The 17,635-nt window shown below is 44.1% G+C and overlaps 1 long non-coding RNA gene across 1 annotated transcript; it reads right to left on the reverse strand.

Annotated features, from left to right (window-relative positions):
• Positions 1–324: 324 nt before the first annotated feature.
• LOC131813138 (uncharacterized) lies at positions 325–8,743 on the reverse strand. The gene is made up of 3 exons (XR_009346627.1): positions 8,493–8,743; positions 7,178–7,313; positions 325–2,199 (listed from the first exon to the last, which is right to left on the reverse strand). It is a non-coding gene; the product is annotated as an uncharacterized LOC131813138 (long non-coding RNA).
• Positions 8,744–17,635: the final 8,892 nt, after the last annotated feature.

Genomic DNA, 17,635 nt, shown 5'->3' on the forward strand with positions numbered 1-17,635 from the left:
TATCCATGAATAATGAATGATGAATTGTGCAGCTAGCCTAGAGAGAAGAGGGTGAAAATTTGGTCCTAGCCACTCACTCTAGTCTTTTAAGATCAGTGCAGAGTCAAAAAGAGGAACAAAACTAGCGCTAAAAGGCAAGGTTTTGTCCAGTCAGCTGTGGGATACCCAAGGTTTAACCTTAATCTCACGTTTCCGTGAGGACCCAGGTCCACAGTCTCTGAGGATGGCAGTTCCAAGAGCAAGTCCCTATTAGCTCTTGGTGGGGGGTGGGGGTGGGGGTGGGGGACAGTCATGTAAGATTTATTGAAACCACTTTTTGTGTTAGGGGCAGAACTCCCAGGTCCTGACCTCCACAAGATTCAGGCTCCTCCTCTGAGGTGTCACCTGGTCTCCATACCTCACAGGGTTGTTGTGAGGATCGCACGAGAGAATGTCTGGGAAGAGACTTCCCATTCTTGTCATGGACAATTTTACCTTGTGTAATAGTTTTCCTGCTTTCAGAGTCTTAGTCTTCCAAGAGTCTGCCCCAAGATATCATTCCACAAAGACTCCTAAAATATCACTTTGTTCCTCTTTTTACCACAAGTAAACCAAGTTCTTGGATTCTCAGATTGGAGAATCTGGAAGAATCTGATGGAGCACAGGACAAGCTTTCCTGGGGAACAGAGGAGAGGACTCTCTCTCTCCTCTTTCCTGGGGTCCCCCTTCCTAGGATGACTTATGCAGTGGCAGGGCCCAGTGCAGCCTGCGGTTGACGTCGGCTCGGAAGCCTGGAGGGAAGGGAATGTGAAAGAAAGCCTTGGTGTGAGGAATGAGGGAAACACTGTGAAGTTTGGGATGTGGGGGAACATAGAGTGTTTCTAGCTCTGCCAGGCCCCATCCCAGCTCACTGACCTTAGCTTACTCCTCTTGCCTTCTGCAGCCACTTGGACAAGGTCCCAATTACAGGCAGTCTGTGGCAGCACTTTTATCAAGATCCCCACTGTGAGTTGTGTGATATAGCGGCCATGGAAGCTGACATTCTGCTGTTTGGGAGTCTGTGGAAGATGCTGTTGCCTCACCGCCCTATGGCTCCCACCATTCCTCTGAGGGGCTTAGATCAATCTCTGCCTTCAGCCGCTCACGGACCTTCTGAAGACCTATAATGGACCACTCAGTCCCTGTACTTTTGGTTTCTACTTTCTCACTGGATTCTACAGATGCCCACGTTCTAGACCGTCTGCAGACTCCATACCGCTGCCTTCTGTATTCTCTGCGGACTCTCCAGAGGTATATTCACCTCAGTTGCTTCCTTGCTTGAGTACCCTTTGGGGGCCCTCTTCCCTCAGTGAACTCTTACCATCTCTTTTCCTCTCATTGGGTCCCATTTTCTCAAAACACTTCTTTGTCCCTCATTTTACCCTCACCACTGGCTTTCCTTTTGTGAAAGTTTACTTGGAAAAGCTAACAAAAAGGGAAAGCTAAACAAAAGGTTTCTGAGCGTTTTTTGTTTAGGACCCCCAAATTCCCTTCTATGTATGACGTGATAGAAGGTTCTAGAATTCTGGTTGTTTGACCTGTTAAACTATTTTTAATCCCCAGATCACTTCTCGGTTGAGTCTTATCACCTAGGAAGTAATTTGATTAATTCCATGACACTGACAGCAAAGAAAGCTGGATGGCCCCGAAAGACAGGTGAGTACAAAGCCAGCATACTGTGTAATCGCATGTTGTAGCCAAATGGTGAGTAAGTTGCAGCCTGGCCCTGGACTCTCCAACTGAGGAGGGACTGAGGTAAAATATGAACAACTGAATAACAGTATGAAAGACCTTGGAGGTGTCATGGTTAATAGCTAAGAAGCATCAACCGTTTAAACCTTAACTTGACAGAGAGGAGAGAAAAAGAGCAAAAGCACATGCAGATTAAAGCACCCTCCTGGGTAGCTCTGGCGGTCTTGTCTGGTGGGTCTTGAGGGAAGGTGGCACTTCCTGCAGTTACCAGCCTGGTCCCAGTGGTCTTGGAGGGAAGGTGCAGCTTCCTGCCCTTGTCTGTTTTGGAACCATCCCTCACATGGCACCGATTGAGGTCTCAGGACAGCCTCCCAGTGGTTTCCTGTGGCTTACGTCTTTTGACTCGGGAGGCACGAGTTTACTGTTGTGTTTAGTTGTTAACAGTACCTGATAAGGTCCTTCTTACGGAGTCTTTCTTTGCTGTCTCCTCTAGAACAAAAAAAAAATAAGGAAACTTGTGTTATTCAAGAGAATGACGGGACAGAGAGTTAACAGAATATTTTGGTGATTCACAAACTAACTTGGGTCATTTTATGGAAAGAAAACCCCAATTCTGATCTTTTTGTGTACTGTCTGTGTTACAATTTGCAGTTAGAGGCTTAAAAGCCTTTTTCTGTGAATAAATCCATTAATGTGGAATATATTCTTGAAGCTATCTTTTTGTCATTTATAGAATTAAAGGTTATTAATGTGTCTTTATGTGTACATGTAGGCATACATATATATGTATATATAATAAAGTTAATTTTAGTGTTAATTATAATTTGTCTTAGCATATAACAACAAAGGTAGGTGTGCTTAGGTGGCTCAGTGGGTTAAAGCCTCTGCCTTCAGCTCAGGTCATGATCCTGGGGTCCTGGGATCCAGCCCCGCATCAGGCTCTCTGCTCAACAGGGAGCCTGCTTCCCTTCCTCTCTCTCTGCCTGCCTCTCTGCCTACTTGTGATCTCTGTCTGTCAAATAAATAAAATGTTTATAGCAGCAGTGGCCACAGTTGCCAAACTGTGGAAAGAACCAAGATGTCCTTCAACGGACGAATGGATAAGGAAGATGTGGTCCATATACACTATGGAGTATTATGCCTCCATCAGGAAGGATGAATACCCAACTTTTGTAGCAACATGGACAGGACTGGAAGAGATTATGCTGAGTGAAATAAGTCAAGCAGAGACAGTCAATTATCATATGGTTTCACTTATTTGTGGAGCATAACAAATAGCATGGAGGACATGGGGAGTTAGAGAGGAGAAGGGAGTTGGGGGAAATTGGAAAGGGAGGTGAACCATGAGAGACTATGGACTCTGAAAAACAATCTGAGGGGTTTGAAGTGGCGGGGGGGAGGGAGGTTGGGGTACCACGTGGTGGGTTTTAGAGAGGGCACGGATTGCATGGAGCACTGGGTGTGGTGAAAAAATAATGAATACTGTTATGCCGAAAATAAATTAAAAAAAAAGTCTTTAAAAAAATATATACTTTACAAAATTTGTATTCATGAAACAAAATTTAAATAATCTTGAAGTCATATTTAAAAGCTTTTATATTGAAGCTTGATCTCTCATAGCTATAGTAATGAGGGTTATTATTTAAATACATTTGTCTATATTTTATAATGCAAAATAGTTTACTGACATTTTAATTTTCTTTTTTCTTACATATTTTTGACTAGTATGCAAAATAATGACAATGATTTTTTTTTCCTGAGTGTCAAATTGGATCTTTAGAATTTCCCAAGTGAGGGGTAAAACAGAGGGCTAGAACAACAAAGTTGAGTGAAAGGTAGCTTTAGACAAATATGGAATTTATCAATGTAAAAAGCTTATCTTCTCTCTATAAGGAGAAGGGAGTACTTTTATATGCAGAAAAAACTTTTTCATATATAGACACAAAAGAGAAAGTCATTACAGGTTTAAGCAGTTACTCAAGCCCTTGACAATTTTATCAAGCCATACAATTAAAAGCCAGTGTTTATTAATCCCTATAGAATGGAAACAGAGGTGAAATCTACATTAATCACAGTGATCTTTCTTTTAGACCAGTTATACAATCTCCTCCAGAGAGTTTCTATTCCCTTTTTGCCTCAGCATTTCTCAAATGAACATTCTTATTCATGTCAAAGTTCTCCAAGCGGCTACTCTAGTTCTAATTTATCCTTGGTGAAGTTATGCCAGGTGCTAGCACAAGCTCATTAGCAGACAAGCCCACAAGAGATTTTTGGACTGTTTATCAGAGGTAAAATATCACTTGTGTTTTAAGTCTTCAGTCCTAAGGTTAGACTGCTTCTATTTGCTGACCTGAAAAATCAGCAGCCACCTGGCTTAACTATGTGGAGAGATCTTTCCCAAAGCCAATTTCTCGTATCCAGAGAAGACTAGAGAAAGTTCTCATAGACAAACAGAAGATGGTATTAAAAGCCAATTTCACCAGCAGACACTCAGGTCAGATCAAGAAACCAAAAATTCCAGCAAATATTAAACTGGTTGTTATCTTTGGTTCTTCAATATCAGAATCTAAATTCAGTCTAAAGCCACACAATCAAAGACAGAGATACCTTCAGTGTCTTGAGATTCAAGGAGTCTCAGATATGCACATTATTTGTGAGTCAAGGGGCCAGCGCTTAGTAGGAAAGGTCTTGACCAAATATCCAGAGAACCTCCAAATGTCCTATTTAGGACAACAGGAGCAAAGTTGTAGTGGACAAAGTCAGGTTTATTGGCTCATTGCAGTGATGGAGGTTACACACCAGAGGAACCATGGGGGGTGTCACCAAGAAAGGGAAAAGTTAGGATACAGGTTTGAGAAAGCATGGCATGTCAGTGAAATTTATGTGAAACAGTATTTTGATAAGTTAAAGCAGAGTAGGACTGTGTGAAAAAGGGGGCAATACTAGGTCTGGATGATGAAAGGGGCACACAGTCTCCTTTTCTTCCAAATTACAAATTGAGATAGATGTGGAATGTTGTACACCCAAACCCTTATCCTGAATCTGTTCCTGGGTTGGATATCAAGACAGCTGCTCTGTGTCAAAGTGAATTAGATCCTGTAGGCAAAAGCAGGATATTTCATTCTTAATGAAATTATTTCAAAAGTAAAGTTTCTGATAAACTACGATTTTTAGACATCAAGATTCCTCAGTAACCAAGTAATAGTCATGCTACTGAGTGTCTTTAGAACACTTTTCAGCTACAGTGTTTCCCTGGGAGAAATAGAATTTTCTGCTAACATGGCAGCTGGATTTATCTGTGTTCTGTGTCTGTTTTCCCTGCTTGATGAATGGAAGGGTGGATTTTCAGTTTCTCAGGCCAAACTAATTTTCACTTTCTCAACATGTAACTGCATCCGTTGTTTTACCAGCTTGTGGAACTTGCCAGAAAGAAGCCTTAGTGGCGTGGGACCTTTTCTGAAAGTGATTAACCTCTTCCCTTCTTTTCTGTTTCCCTGCTTTCTAGGATGGGCTGTGTCATTTGGGGGGCCCAGTGCAGCTTGGGGTTGTTACTGAAGGAGGAACCCATAGGGCACAGAATGAGAAAGCAAGACTTGGGGTGAAGTACAAAAGGTATGCTGGTTTCCCCACTATCCAAAAGTAGTGTGTTCCTATAAAGATTTTCATAAGCCCTGCCCCCCAAATAAGGCATAAAGCAAAGAAGCATTACCATTAATTTTTATGGAAAAGCTTTTGGATGTTCCCAGAATAACCCCCTGCAGGAAAGAAAACCTTCTTAGGCTTTTCTGATACCTTAGGCACATCTTGCTAAAGGAGGCACAGAATAATTCAAGAGCAGACACATGCTCAGAGACACGGCTCAGAGGGTGGACGGCATGATGCTGAGGGGCTGAGTGTAGTTCTGGGGAAGGAGTTGGGCGCGCTGCCTCCGTAAAGGCTCCCATAACACAAACACCCAACGCTATTGTCACTGTTGACCTTTTTTTGTAAAAGCAAAAATTCTTTGGAGGTCTTTTGGGTAGCAAAACCAGGTAGTAACTAGTTCTTTCCTAAAAGTGAGGCTGCATAACACAGATTTTCCAAAAGCAGGGGAAATCTGGAACTACCCAAGTGTTCTCTGGGAGCTGAAATGAATGAATACGTGTGGGGTGCTTACCAGGGTGTTTGGATATAGTAAGATAGTGATACAGGTTGGTGTCCAAAAAAGGGCTCACTATACTTTTTGCTTTCCATCCTTTGCTGTAAGGTGAAAATCCTCTTTGGATTTCTTTCAGCTAGCAAAAACAGATACTCATAGAGGTCTTTTGTAAAAGCAAACTGGTGTTACATGAACTTAGGAAAAGGTGGGGGGAGGGTACCTGTATTAGGTAGGGTGTGGGGGGAATGGGTATAGGCAGCTTGCCTTAGGTGCCCTCACTCTCTCCAGACCCTCTTGTTCCTATTCTGTTCCTGGTTTTAGTAACTGTGGGGTCGAGACCTGCTCAGGGAGGTGGACCTTCTGACCTTAGCGGGGCCTTGGAAGATGCTGCTCTGTCACTGTCTCCTTTGGTTCCTGCAGCTTCTGTACCTGGGCCCTCTCTAACTCTGTCCTCCACTCTTTTACTGACCTTCCAGAAAACCCATTACCTGTCCTTCAGGCTGAGCCCATATTAATCAGCCTTTTTTTCCCCAGGATCCTGCAGAGTCCCATCAACCCTTGCAACTTTCCTAGCTTGTGTCTGACTCTGCTCCCACAGAGCCTGTTTTCTTCTGCGTCTGTCTTGCCCTTCGCAGTGGGTCTCACTCCCTCTTCCCCCCCCTCACCCTATTATTGCCAGCAGAGGCTCTCCCACGTTCTCATGCAGCTCTTTCTCCACTCCCGTCACGGCTTTGTCTTCTCTGCCTGGAAGTCCTCCTTGCCTTGGTCTCACCTAATCTTTCAGGATCCTTCCTTCACCCCCACTACCAGCTTCCTCATTTTCCCCACAGGGTTTCCTGGCCTCCATTTGTTCCCCAGGGTCTCCTTATTCATTCTCATCACGGGGCACTGGATCCCTTTTTGCCGCTGGAGCTATAATCCTAACAGACTGTCCTCTACACCCATCATGTACCCTTTCTCCTCTCCCTTGGAACACATTCAGATACTAGACCCTCTTCCCCAATTAGATCCCACCCCTTCACGTGATGCTACCCTCTTCAGCCTCTCATTTCTCACCAAAACCTCATTCACTCCATGAATCCCACGGACTCATGCGCCTGTCAGCCCCTTCCACCAACTGTCTCTACCCCACTGTTGCCAGACTTTTGCAATAATGACTCAGTGCGTCTCAATTTCAGTCTTACTGAATGTTGTTCCAGAAGGCTCAGCTTCAGAGCCCTTTTGTCTGGCCTCTTATGCTACAACAACCTCAAGCACTGACTGCTCAAAACACTTGCCCCTATCAACCTTCTGGTGGCAGGTGTCTGCTGAGGACTTGTTTCTCCCTACCTTCTCATTCTGTGACTTCGAGCCGGAGTTGTTTGTTTTGTTTGTATTCTATGAGGTTCCTCCTCTGGGGAGATCCTATAACCAGAAACGTGGATGCAGGTAGACACTCTTTCTCAACTCTACTGTCCAGAAGCTCCTGGAGATACAAATCACAAAAGTGTGGATTTCCAGATTTGGGAGGAGAAAGAAGAGGGGATCATTTCTAAAGCAATAAAGGACATATTACCAACTCTATTGTTGGTAAGCACCCCTTAATGTTGTGCCCTACTCCATAGCCCTCAGACTCTTCTGGAGATATGAAGGTGAACTAGAGAAATTGCATAGCCTGTAGGAGCTTACAAATCCCCAAACCTTCACAGACTCTGCAGCAGAAATGTAGCCAGCTCTTCTGAGGTCCCTGCTCTACACAATGAGTCCCTGCTGGCTACTCTCCTGTTCCTTGATAGTTGTTCCCCACCAGTTTCCCTTCCACCTATTCAATCTCTAATGCCCTCCTCCTGCAATCAAAAGGCAGATAACCATTCCCCAGAAAAACCAATTCCCCACTTTAAAGCCTAGCCCCAGCTAGGGGAAAAGTTCTAGAGAGAACGAACTTACCAAAGAAGGATGGTATGTATCTTCTCTAAGTTGAGTTTCCACTTTAGGAATATGATCATGGAAATGAGTTTAGGAATGAATTGGAATTCTATCATGGAGGGAAATAGTTAAGGCCAAAGCATTCCCAGTTCTGGGGCAGCCTGGGGCAGCAGAAGCCCTGTGTCCATAAGCTTCAGGCCCCAAGGAAAAGCCAGAAAAAGAATGCAGCCCCAAAGGATGAGAGGACCTTAGGAGATCCACAGCATAAATGCATCGAAGAAGGGAGGTAGGATTAAGGATATACCAAGCCAAAGAGTCACCCTTCCAGCCAGGGACTTAGGTGATACCCTAATGAGCAAGACTCGGTTTTTGCCCCAGCTGGAAGAGACTTCTACAAATAGTCACTTGGGAACAAAGGATGAGATGCTTGCTTCAGTGACTTTGTCCCAGGACACAGCTCAGGGCAAGAAGATCGCTTGCAAAAAACCTCCATCACCTGTGCCTTGCCCACAACCCGCTGAAAGCAGAGAAGAGTTTGGGTAAACTATCGCAGTCATCATTCCAAGCATTTGAGACACATCAGAGAGAGAAACCAAACTGCCTGCCCTTGTCGAGTTTCCCTCTTTGGTCCTTGTGTCGGCTTCCTCTCCAGCCATACAAAACTCTCAAACCTCCTTCATCCTCCTCAAGCTCCTGCCCCGCCCACCACCTCGACAGATGTGCTGTGTGGCTCACACACCTTCGGATAGGAACTTTGCATCGTCAGTCTTCAAAACCGTCGCATCCCACCTTTCTTTCCTCCTTCCTTAGGGTTGTGTGAAGGAGGGGTCCTTCTGGAAGGCATCCCGTGACCCTCCCAAGGAGGGACCGGTGCTCTCACTTTGACCATCACAACTCTTGTTACCCTGTGTTGTCACTTTGGACGACCGTCCAGCGTCTCTGAGCTTCCCCGAGGGGCCCTATCTCCCTCACGGCTGGCCTGGTGTGTCCCATCCAGGTAACGGTCAGTAATAACGGTGCAAGAAAATTCACTAGCCAAACTCCAGGAACTCCTGGGGGCGGGGCTGTGGCCTGAAGGTGGGGCCACGTGAGGGGCGGGGCCACTCCTGGGCGGGGCCGCGGCGTGGGGGCGGGGCCTGCCCTGGGGTAACCCAGCATTCTGGTGGTGGTCCGCCCCGCTTCTCCGATGGATGTTAAGTCGAGAAAGAGGAGTTGGGGCTTTACCCCCAGAGACGAGGTTAGGGTGGGACCTTCGCTCACCCCTGCCTAAGGAGCTTCGTTAGCTGTCCTTCGCCGCAGCCCTGCAGGACCTCACAGTGGGGGCCAAGGGCGGCCTCCAAGGGCCCAGAGAGACCCCAAGCACCAGCCGCCGTCTCTGCTGGAGCTCGGCGCAGGCCATCTTCATCATCATCACTGTAGCACTGACCTCTGTGCGCTGAGCTTTGCCCCACCCTGTCTGCCCAGCTCTAGGCAAGTGCCCGGGCCGGGGTCCCCGTGTCATCGTCCCAGGGGCTGGAGCACTACACACACCTGCGTCGTGAGGCTGTCGCGGGAGTGGAAGGAGAAGTGGAAGGGGACCTAGAACCTATGTTCAGCATAGGGTTCGGGGCTGGCCCAGAGGCTTTGCCACGGCTGCTGCGGGGACTTGGCGAGGCCAACATCTCATGCCACCCGCAGGACCAGGAGCCACACGGCGGAGGGTGCCCAGGCTGCGCTGGGCTTTGTTTTTTGGAGAACTGCCTGGAAGGCTGCGGCGCCTGCAGCAAGGCCAGGGCATGGTTCCTGAAACCCGCAGGTGAAGGCCATTAGCGCAGCGTGATGGTGGAGGCACGAGGCGGTCCCCGAGGGGCAGAGGCAGAAGCTCATGCAGACTCCCGAGGCCCCCAGCACGGCGGGGGGAGCAGCCTTCACGACTCAGGTAAGCTGCTATCACAGCCTTGCTTTGGTGGAGGGGCTCTCAGTGTTGGGCCCTGTGTTAGACAGGGCCTCTGGCTCTGACGGTCGTCACCAGGGACGGGAGCCGACGCTACGGTTTGTTTCTTTCTTTTTTTTTTTTTTTTTTTTTTTTGGGGACAGGTTTTTTTTTTTTGGGGACAGGATAATGAGTATTATCTAGCAAATTTTCAAGACACAGATTACCTTGTAGTAGTGGCGCTCATAGGCTCCACCTCAACCGTGTAAAACTAACACTTTGATGTATTTCTTTCCAGACTTTACTATGCGTATGTTTGGTGTTTAAATAATATATATACATCTATATATTTGAAAGGTCGGAAAACATTTAACATTTTATCATATGCAATCTGTACATTATTGTATACTCTTCCTAAACATAATTTTTAGTTAATATTACATATTAATTAACCATTCTGTTTTTTCTTTGATATTCAGATTTGTTCTAAGTTTTTGATATTGTAAGTTGTTGACAAACATATTTGTAGGTAATCGTACTTGCTTCTGAACTGTCTTACTCCAAAAATCACAATGCTTTTCCCGAACTTCAGATGAGTTTCTAATCAGGGTTCTACTCTTGAGTCGTTTCTTTTCTTTTTCTACAGTCTCCTTAGGGGAAGTTTCTACCTATTAAGTGTTGTATTTCAATACCAACTTCTCCCTTTTGCTTCAAATTTATACATGGAGATGCTTGCTAATATTCCCAACCTTGATTTCCCACAGGTGCCCCAAACTTAACATCTGTAAATTTAGCTCTACCAGCCCAGGGCTCTTGCTTTCCTAGCCCCAGTATCAGTTGGTGGCACCTGGTCCAGAAACAGGCGAGCCTTTCTCTGCTCCGCCCTCTTCATCCTTCCCATGGTTAATCAGTCACCTGTATTTAGCACCTGTCTGCTAAACAGTTCTCAACTTTTCATCTCCTCTCAATTCTTACTCCCACCCTGGTAATTGAGGTCCTCATCATCTCTCACCATCATCTCTCACCTACTATGTCATAGTCTCTTTACTAATCTCTGTTCTTAACCTCTGTTGCTGATCTCTTTCTGGTTGTTGTTGTTGTTTTTTTTTGTTTTGTTTTGTTTTTTAGCTTCTTTTGTTACTCCTAGTATTCATTTTTTTGTTTTTGTTTTTACTCCAGTAATGTCCATTTTGTTCAGTGCTTCCATATCTTTACTGATTATGATTTTTCTACATGGAGGCCTCAGGCAGGTAAACACTAGAATTTTCACCATCCGCTGCAGTTGGTCAGGGGCTTTATTATTTTTTTTTCAAGTAATTTGTCCATTTCGTACAATTTGTTGACTTTATTGCCATAGTTCATAATATTTTCTTATTTTTCTTTTAATATTAGTGGATCTGGTACTGTGCCTTCTTTCCTTCTTGATGCTGGTGATTTGTGTCTTTTGTGATCTGTCTCACTAGAGGTTTATCAATTGTCTTCCCACCCACCCCCCCCCAAAAGAAACAGCTTTTCGTTTTATTGATTTTATTATTTTTCTGGCTTTTAGGGTTAAGCTCAAACTGGATCATTTGGCCTTTTGTTATCTCCACCTTGTTCAAAATGCCGACTCTTGATAGCTGGTGTTCTCTTTGATCTGTACTTGGGCTCCACTCATTCTCACCTCAGCACAATCTTCTCTGGAGTTTCAGCCTTTTTCTGGAAAATTGGCTTCGTCTGCTCACCATAACCCCTCTGCCTCCTTTCCCAACACCACTTCCCCTGGACACATGAAAATCCTTGTCCTTCTCATACTGTGTTACTATGTTGGTATCTGCCACACATCTTAGAGAAAGTCTCCTGGGTTTTAAGAATGTTTACTGTGGTTGTGTGGATACTTTCCCTATACAAATTTAATGCTATGAATTTTCCTATAAATACTGATCTATCTGTAGTCCATACATTTTGATACATCATCTTCATTTTCCATTGGAATTATTTTTTAAATTTATTTGACTTTTTCTTTGGGTTACTTAGAAGTATGTTTTCAATTTTCAAATATTGGGGAATTCCTCAAATACCTTTCTGTGTTGATTTCTAATTTAATTCCATTATGGTGAGAGAACATACTTTGTACAATTTCAATATTTTAAACTTCACTGAAGTCTGTTTTATAAAAGGTGACTCTTGGTGACTGTTTTCATGTGTACTTGGAAATAATATGTATTCTGCTGTTGGATAGAATTCTCTATAAATAGTAGGTCAAGTTAGTTTATAGTATTTTTTGTCTTCCATGTCCTTCCTGATTTTCTTTCTGCTTTTATTCCTGAGGGAGGATTGTTGACTTGTCCAACTCTAGTCCTGGTGTTGTGTGTGTCTCCTGAGCTGTCACTTTTTGCTTCATGCATTATTCAAGCTCCACTGTTAGATGTATGTACACTTAGGATTCTTATGTCTTGTGGGCAAATTGTCTCCTTTATTATTATCTTGATAAATATCTCCTTTATTATTATTGACTCTTGTTATACGTGGTAATACTCCTGAAGTCTACTTTGTCTGGTATTCATTCATAAAGGGCCCCAGCTTTCTTTGGATTAGTGTTTTCATGGTATATATTTTTATTTTTTTTCATGGTATATCTTCTTATATCTTTGAAACTTCTTAGTTAGGTAAGTTTCTTGTACACAGCATATGATGGTGTCTTGCTTTTTTATCCAATCTGACAATCTCTGCCTTTTAATTGAGGTAGGTAGACCATTTCCATTGCTATTATTGATATGGTTATATTTAAATCTCCCATCTTGCCAACTGTTTTTTATTTGTTCCATCTGTTCTTTGTTCCTTTTGCCACCTTTGCCAACTTGCTTTTGAATTATTTTTTATGATTCTCTTTTCTCTTCCCTCTTGTCTTGTGAAACCTTTTTAAATATTTTTTTCTGTGCATTTCACAGGATTTAAAATAGTCATCTTTCATTTACATATTTTAAAATAGTCTTCCAAAAAAAATAAAAGTCCTCTTCAAATAATATTATACCACTTCATGTATAGTGTAAGGGCCTTACAACAGGATATTTTCTTTCCCCCCATCCTTTGTGCTATTATCATATACTTAGGGGCTGTATTATTTCAAGTAAATTTTAAATTTCTTAAATAATCTGTGACTTTTTGGTGTAAAAATATTAACAACATTTCACATAGCCTAAAGTCCCTTTGACCACTCCTTCCCTGGAAGTAAGCAATGTTATCTGTTTCTTATACATTGTTTTAAACATTTTCTATGCTTGTAGTGTGTGTGTGAGAGAGTGCGTATGCACACACACGGATATGTATACAATTAGAATATGTATAGTTTATTTTTTTACATAAAAGATATTATACTGTGCATACCAGTCTAATGCAGCTTCTTTTATTCAACAGTATATCTTGTCTATCTACCCATATTAGCACTTCATTCTTTTGAACAGCAACATAGTACTCTGTTAAATGTGTTGCCTACCATGCTATTTAAGGTAATGGATCTTTGTTTCTTATTATTCATTATGGTAAACAAGCTTCCAGTGAACATCCTTCTGTATGCCTTACTGCGGACATGTGCAAGCGCTTCCCTAGAAAACCTGCCTAGAAGGGGAATTACATTTTTCACAGAACCCTCTAGCAAGAAATAAAGGGGAGAGGGGAGAAGAAATTAAAATGAGAAGGTTTTAGGGTTGCACTGGAGCTAGTGGGTGTGACAAGGTGGTGGTGGGCGTGTTTGGGATATACAGGATTTAAAAGCTTTGGAAAGTCTTTGAAAAGTCTTACGCAGTAATGGCATAATCTTTGGAACTCAGACAAATGAGGGAACATGGATTGATTGCTATTTTCATGCCTTGGGTATAAACAATCCACTTTTTTCTTCCTTGAAAGTAGAAAAGAATGGTGTGACTCATTTTGATGGTCTACCGGAGGGGTTAAATAATTTGCCGAAAGTCATATGGCTAGTCAAGGGCTTATTTTCTGATGACCTCAGTGCAGAGGAGTGACAGCCCAGTGGGCTTCTGAAAGTGATTGAATTTAGAGGTCTTCTGGTTGGACACCTTCACTATTCACAGCGGGAGGGAGGCCTTGAGAGGAAAGAGACGTGCTCAGGGTCCCATTATCAAGTCAGCATTAAAGCTGGAGCTCCGGCCCTAAATGCTAACATATTTCGGCCTGGCTGTAGAAGGCAGAAAAGCAGAAACAGAAAGGAGATAGCTTAGTCCAGCTAGAAAGTGGTGATGGGGGACCAAGGAGACAGAGAAGCAAACAACTTGGCCGCCTACTCCGCCCCCTGCCGCCCACTCCCTTCCTCTCTCCAGATTCCTGCGGACTTCTCTCTTGAGCAGCATCAAAGACGTCCAAAAAGGAAAACTAAACAATCCAAATTATAGGATAGAGAAAAAAGACCCATTTCCATGTAAATGTTACCATTACGCAGCAAAACAAACATAGTGGAAATAAGGAGGCTTTGGTTTGAATCTGCGATGCGGAAGATGGGCGTAAATAGTCTCTAAACCAACAAGTAGCGCCGGCCGCGGTGATTGTCGCTGGGATGAGGGGGGCTGGGCACATCACCCAAACACTGCTATTTAAAGAGTGGTCTAGAGCCCTCTGCAATAATTATTAATTTTAGGCAGCAAAACAAAATAAACAATATTTTTTAAAAAACCCTCGGGGTGCCTGGGTGGCTCAGTGGGTTAAGCCGCTGCCTTCGGCTCAGGTCATGATCTCAGGGTCCTGGGATCGAGTCCCACATCGGGCTCCCTGCTCAGCAAGGAGTCTGCTTCCTCTTCTCTCTCTGCCTGCCTCTCTGCCTACTTGTGATCTCTGTCTGTCAAATAAATAAATAAAATCTTAAAAAAAAAAAATCTCTGTGTTCTTTAAAAAAATAAAAAAAAAAGCCCTCACACATGGAATCATTAAAACAAAAAAGTTGGGCCCTCAAAGTCCTCTCAAAGCTGGAAAGTTGTGGAAGAAGGGTTTGAAACTGTCACCAGGTTCTTGTCTGCTTCGCAGCAGATTAAGGATTCCCTTTGAGAAGTATGGCATTTTTTGTGCTGTCTTCTGAGTAGTTAGGAACAGAACAGTCTTCCAGTTCAGAAGTTTTCCAGGGGAGCGTTTTTTAGAGCAATCTCTCTGCCTTGGAATATCCAGAACGCCTTTTAAAAAGGCAAATTCCCGGGGCACCTGAGTGGCTCAGTGGGTTAAAACCTCTGCCTTCGGCTCAGGTCATGATCCCAGAGTCCTGGGATCGAGCCCCGTATCGGGCTCTCTGCTCAACGGGGAGCCTGCTTCCCCCTTTCTCTCTGCTTGCCTCTCTGCCTACTTGTGATCTCTGTCTGTCAAATAAATAAATAAAATCTTAAAAAAAAATAAAAAGGCAAATTGCCAAACTATCCCTCCCCAACTCTGGTACCGAATATGGAGTTGGGTTCAGGAATCCTCATGTTAGAAATTCTCCGGGTGGTTCTTGTGCCTGCCTGCTGATGTTTGGCCCAGGATGGGCTTGTTCATTCATTTTGCAGTGATAGAGGAACTTTTGAAAACCTGTCTCAATTCTGTCAAACCAAAATCAATTTACTGTTTTAATTTTTTTATAAGTCAAAAAACAGTCAAATATTGGTAACCTATGGTTTAACCTAGGATTTTTGTTTTCTTGAAGTTTTAGCTGAGTTCTAGAAAATGAATTTTCTAGGTTTTTGATTGGATACACTCAGGGTGAAGAGAATTTTTCAGGGTGTGAACATTAACTAACTGATGACCCGGGGCATAGGTTTCCATATTTGATAAATTTGGAAACCTTTACAGGGGGCACCTTGGAGTTCTCATTTCTTTTTGGAGCGATGAAGTCCAAACATATATTTTATGAGGTAGCAGATCCTCAGGATTTTTTGTTGTTGTTGTCATCGTCATTGTTGTTGTTTTTAAGATTGATTTCTTTGAGAGACAGAGAGTGTGTGAGATTGGGGGATGGACATAGGGAGAGGGGCAGAGAGAGAAGCAGACTCTTCCCCAGAGTGGGGAGCCTGAGGCTCGGCTCTAGGACCCTGAGATCGTGACTTGAGCCGAAATCAAGAGCTGGAGGTTTAAATGACTGAGCCACCCAGGCACTCCAGGTCCTCAGATTTTAAAGGTCATTCCAGTGTTCCTTATGTTTCTGACCTCATCCCCTTTCCAAGATCTCTACAAACACAGTGGGAGAGAATGTAAGAAGTTAAACTTCTGGGTTAATGCAGGCACAAACCCATCAGTCAATCAAAACCAAACTCCCTGTGTGAAGTGATACGGCCAGGTTCTCAGACAGAGCAACTGGGGAGAATTAGGCTCTGGACTTAAGTTTTTGGGAAGCAACCTGGTGCTGTAAAGAGTATGGATTAAATTAAACTTTGATCCTGAATTAGGGTTGCCGCTTACTGGTTAGTTATGTGATTCTGGTCAAATCAAGTAACCTGGAGCTATCTGCATTTCTAAAACAAGGAGAACGATGTCTTGCCGAGCTGGTGGGATTGGCAGTGCTGTGGTTTGGGGAAGGTGTGTGAGGTGCTCAGAGCTGTGTGGGCGCATAGGAGGTCCTTAGTAGTGGTTATGATTAGTGAATTCCAGGCTGAAGTTTTTTCCCACAGATGCCTTTCAGGTAAGGAAAAGACGTCTCCCAGTGCCTTTTAGCCTAGCTGCAACCCATCCCCTACCCCCCCCCCCCCCCCAGGGCCTGGTTCATACATCTAACTGTCCTGGGGCATTCGCCCTCCACAGGATAAATCCTTGTCAAAGCTGGCATATCCACTGTGGGCACCAGCAGGTGCCAGCACAGGCCAAGCTTTCAGAAGGGCTGCTTCATTTGATTGTATCATTCTCCCATCCCTCAGTGTGACTCATGCAAGCCCAGACTTCCTTTTCTTTCATCTAGAGTGATTTTGGTTTCTCACAGCCTTTCTTGCCTGTTAGGCTGAGCTGGGAGAAAATGCTCAGGGTTGCGCTGTCAAATATTGATGAAGAAGCAAGGCCTCCCGTTTGGGGATCCCTGTAACAGAACTAATAAGCACCAGAGGCTCTGTTTGGGCAGTGCTTCACAGTTTGCAGAATCCTTTCGTATCCGTTAGCTCATTTAATATTTGCAAAGTCTTCACTATATGCAGGCCATGTGATGATGACTAAGGATGGGGCTGTGGAGTCTGTACGTTGCCTTCCAATTCCCTTCTTCACCTTTCTCCAGCTAAACCATCCTAGGCAGCTGATTGTCCCCGACCCCATAGATTCAAGTGGGAAGCACTTTCAGTGTGGTTGGGAAGAGCTCAGTAACGGTTAGCTCGTGTTTCTAGCATGCCCATTTTACCCAGTGACTTCAACTTTCTCCATAACCTAACCTTTTTCCTTAACCTAATAGGCCCGACCTTACTTTTTAAAATTTTTTACTCCTGTATCTTGTCCTCCCTGTCTTGTGGCTCCACATCCTCCTCAGCCTCACTACCGCCTTCACACAGAGCCTAGCCTGAACTTTCCCCTTTCGGTGCTGTGCAGGCTGTCTCAGGCTGTTGCAGGGGCTGTCCTGTCTGTTCTGAGCCTGCTTCCTGAATCCTGGAAAATACCTGTGCACCCTCCAAGTAGACGGACTCCCTGATCCCTAGGCTTCCTACATGCTCTCTGTACACCTTGGTTACAACAGTGTATAGACCGAGATGGTCCCTTTCCGTGTCTGTCTTCTCATCAGACCTGTTCTCACTTGTGTGAGCCTTGTGCCTGGTATCTGTGAGGTCCCAAATGAACGCTGAATTACCTTAGGTAAGCATTCAAGTCATTGACTTTGGAGGCTGTGGGGCCAGTTTTGGAGCCCAGGCTCTAGCTCCCAGTCCTCATACTCTCTGGGCACCCCCAAGGCCACCTCTCCATGTGGCTTCCCCACACTGCTGAGTAATTTTTTGGACTAAGCTGGACACAGACAAAAATGAATGATATGAAAGCACTAGACTCCATGT

The sequence above is a fragment of the Mustela lutreola genome, chromosome 12, assembly GCF_030435805.1.
Source record: "Mustela lutreola isolate mMusLut2 chromosome 12, mMusLut2.pri, whole genome shotgun sequence".
NCBI classification, from domain to species: Eukaryota; Metazoa; Chordata; class Mammalia; order Carnivora; family Mustelidae; genus Mustela; species Mustela lutreola.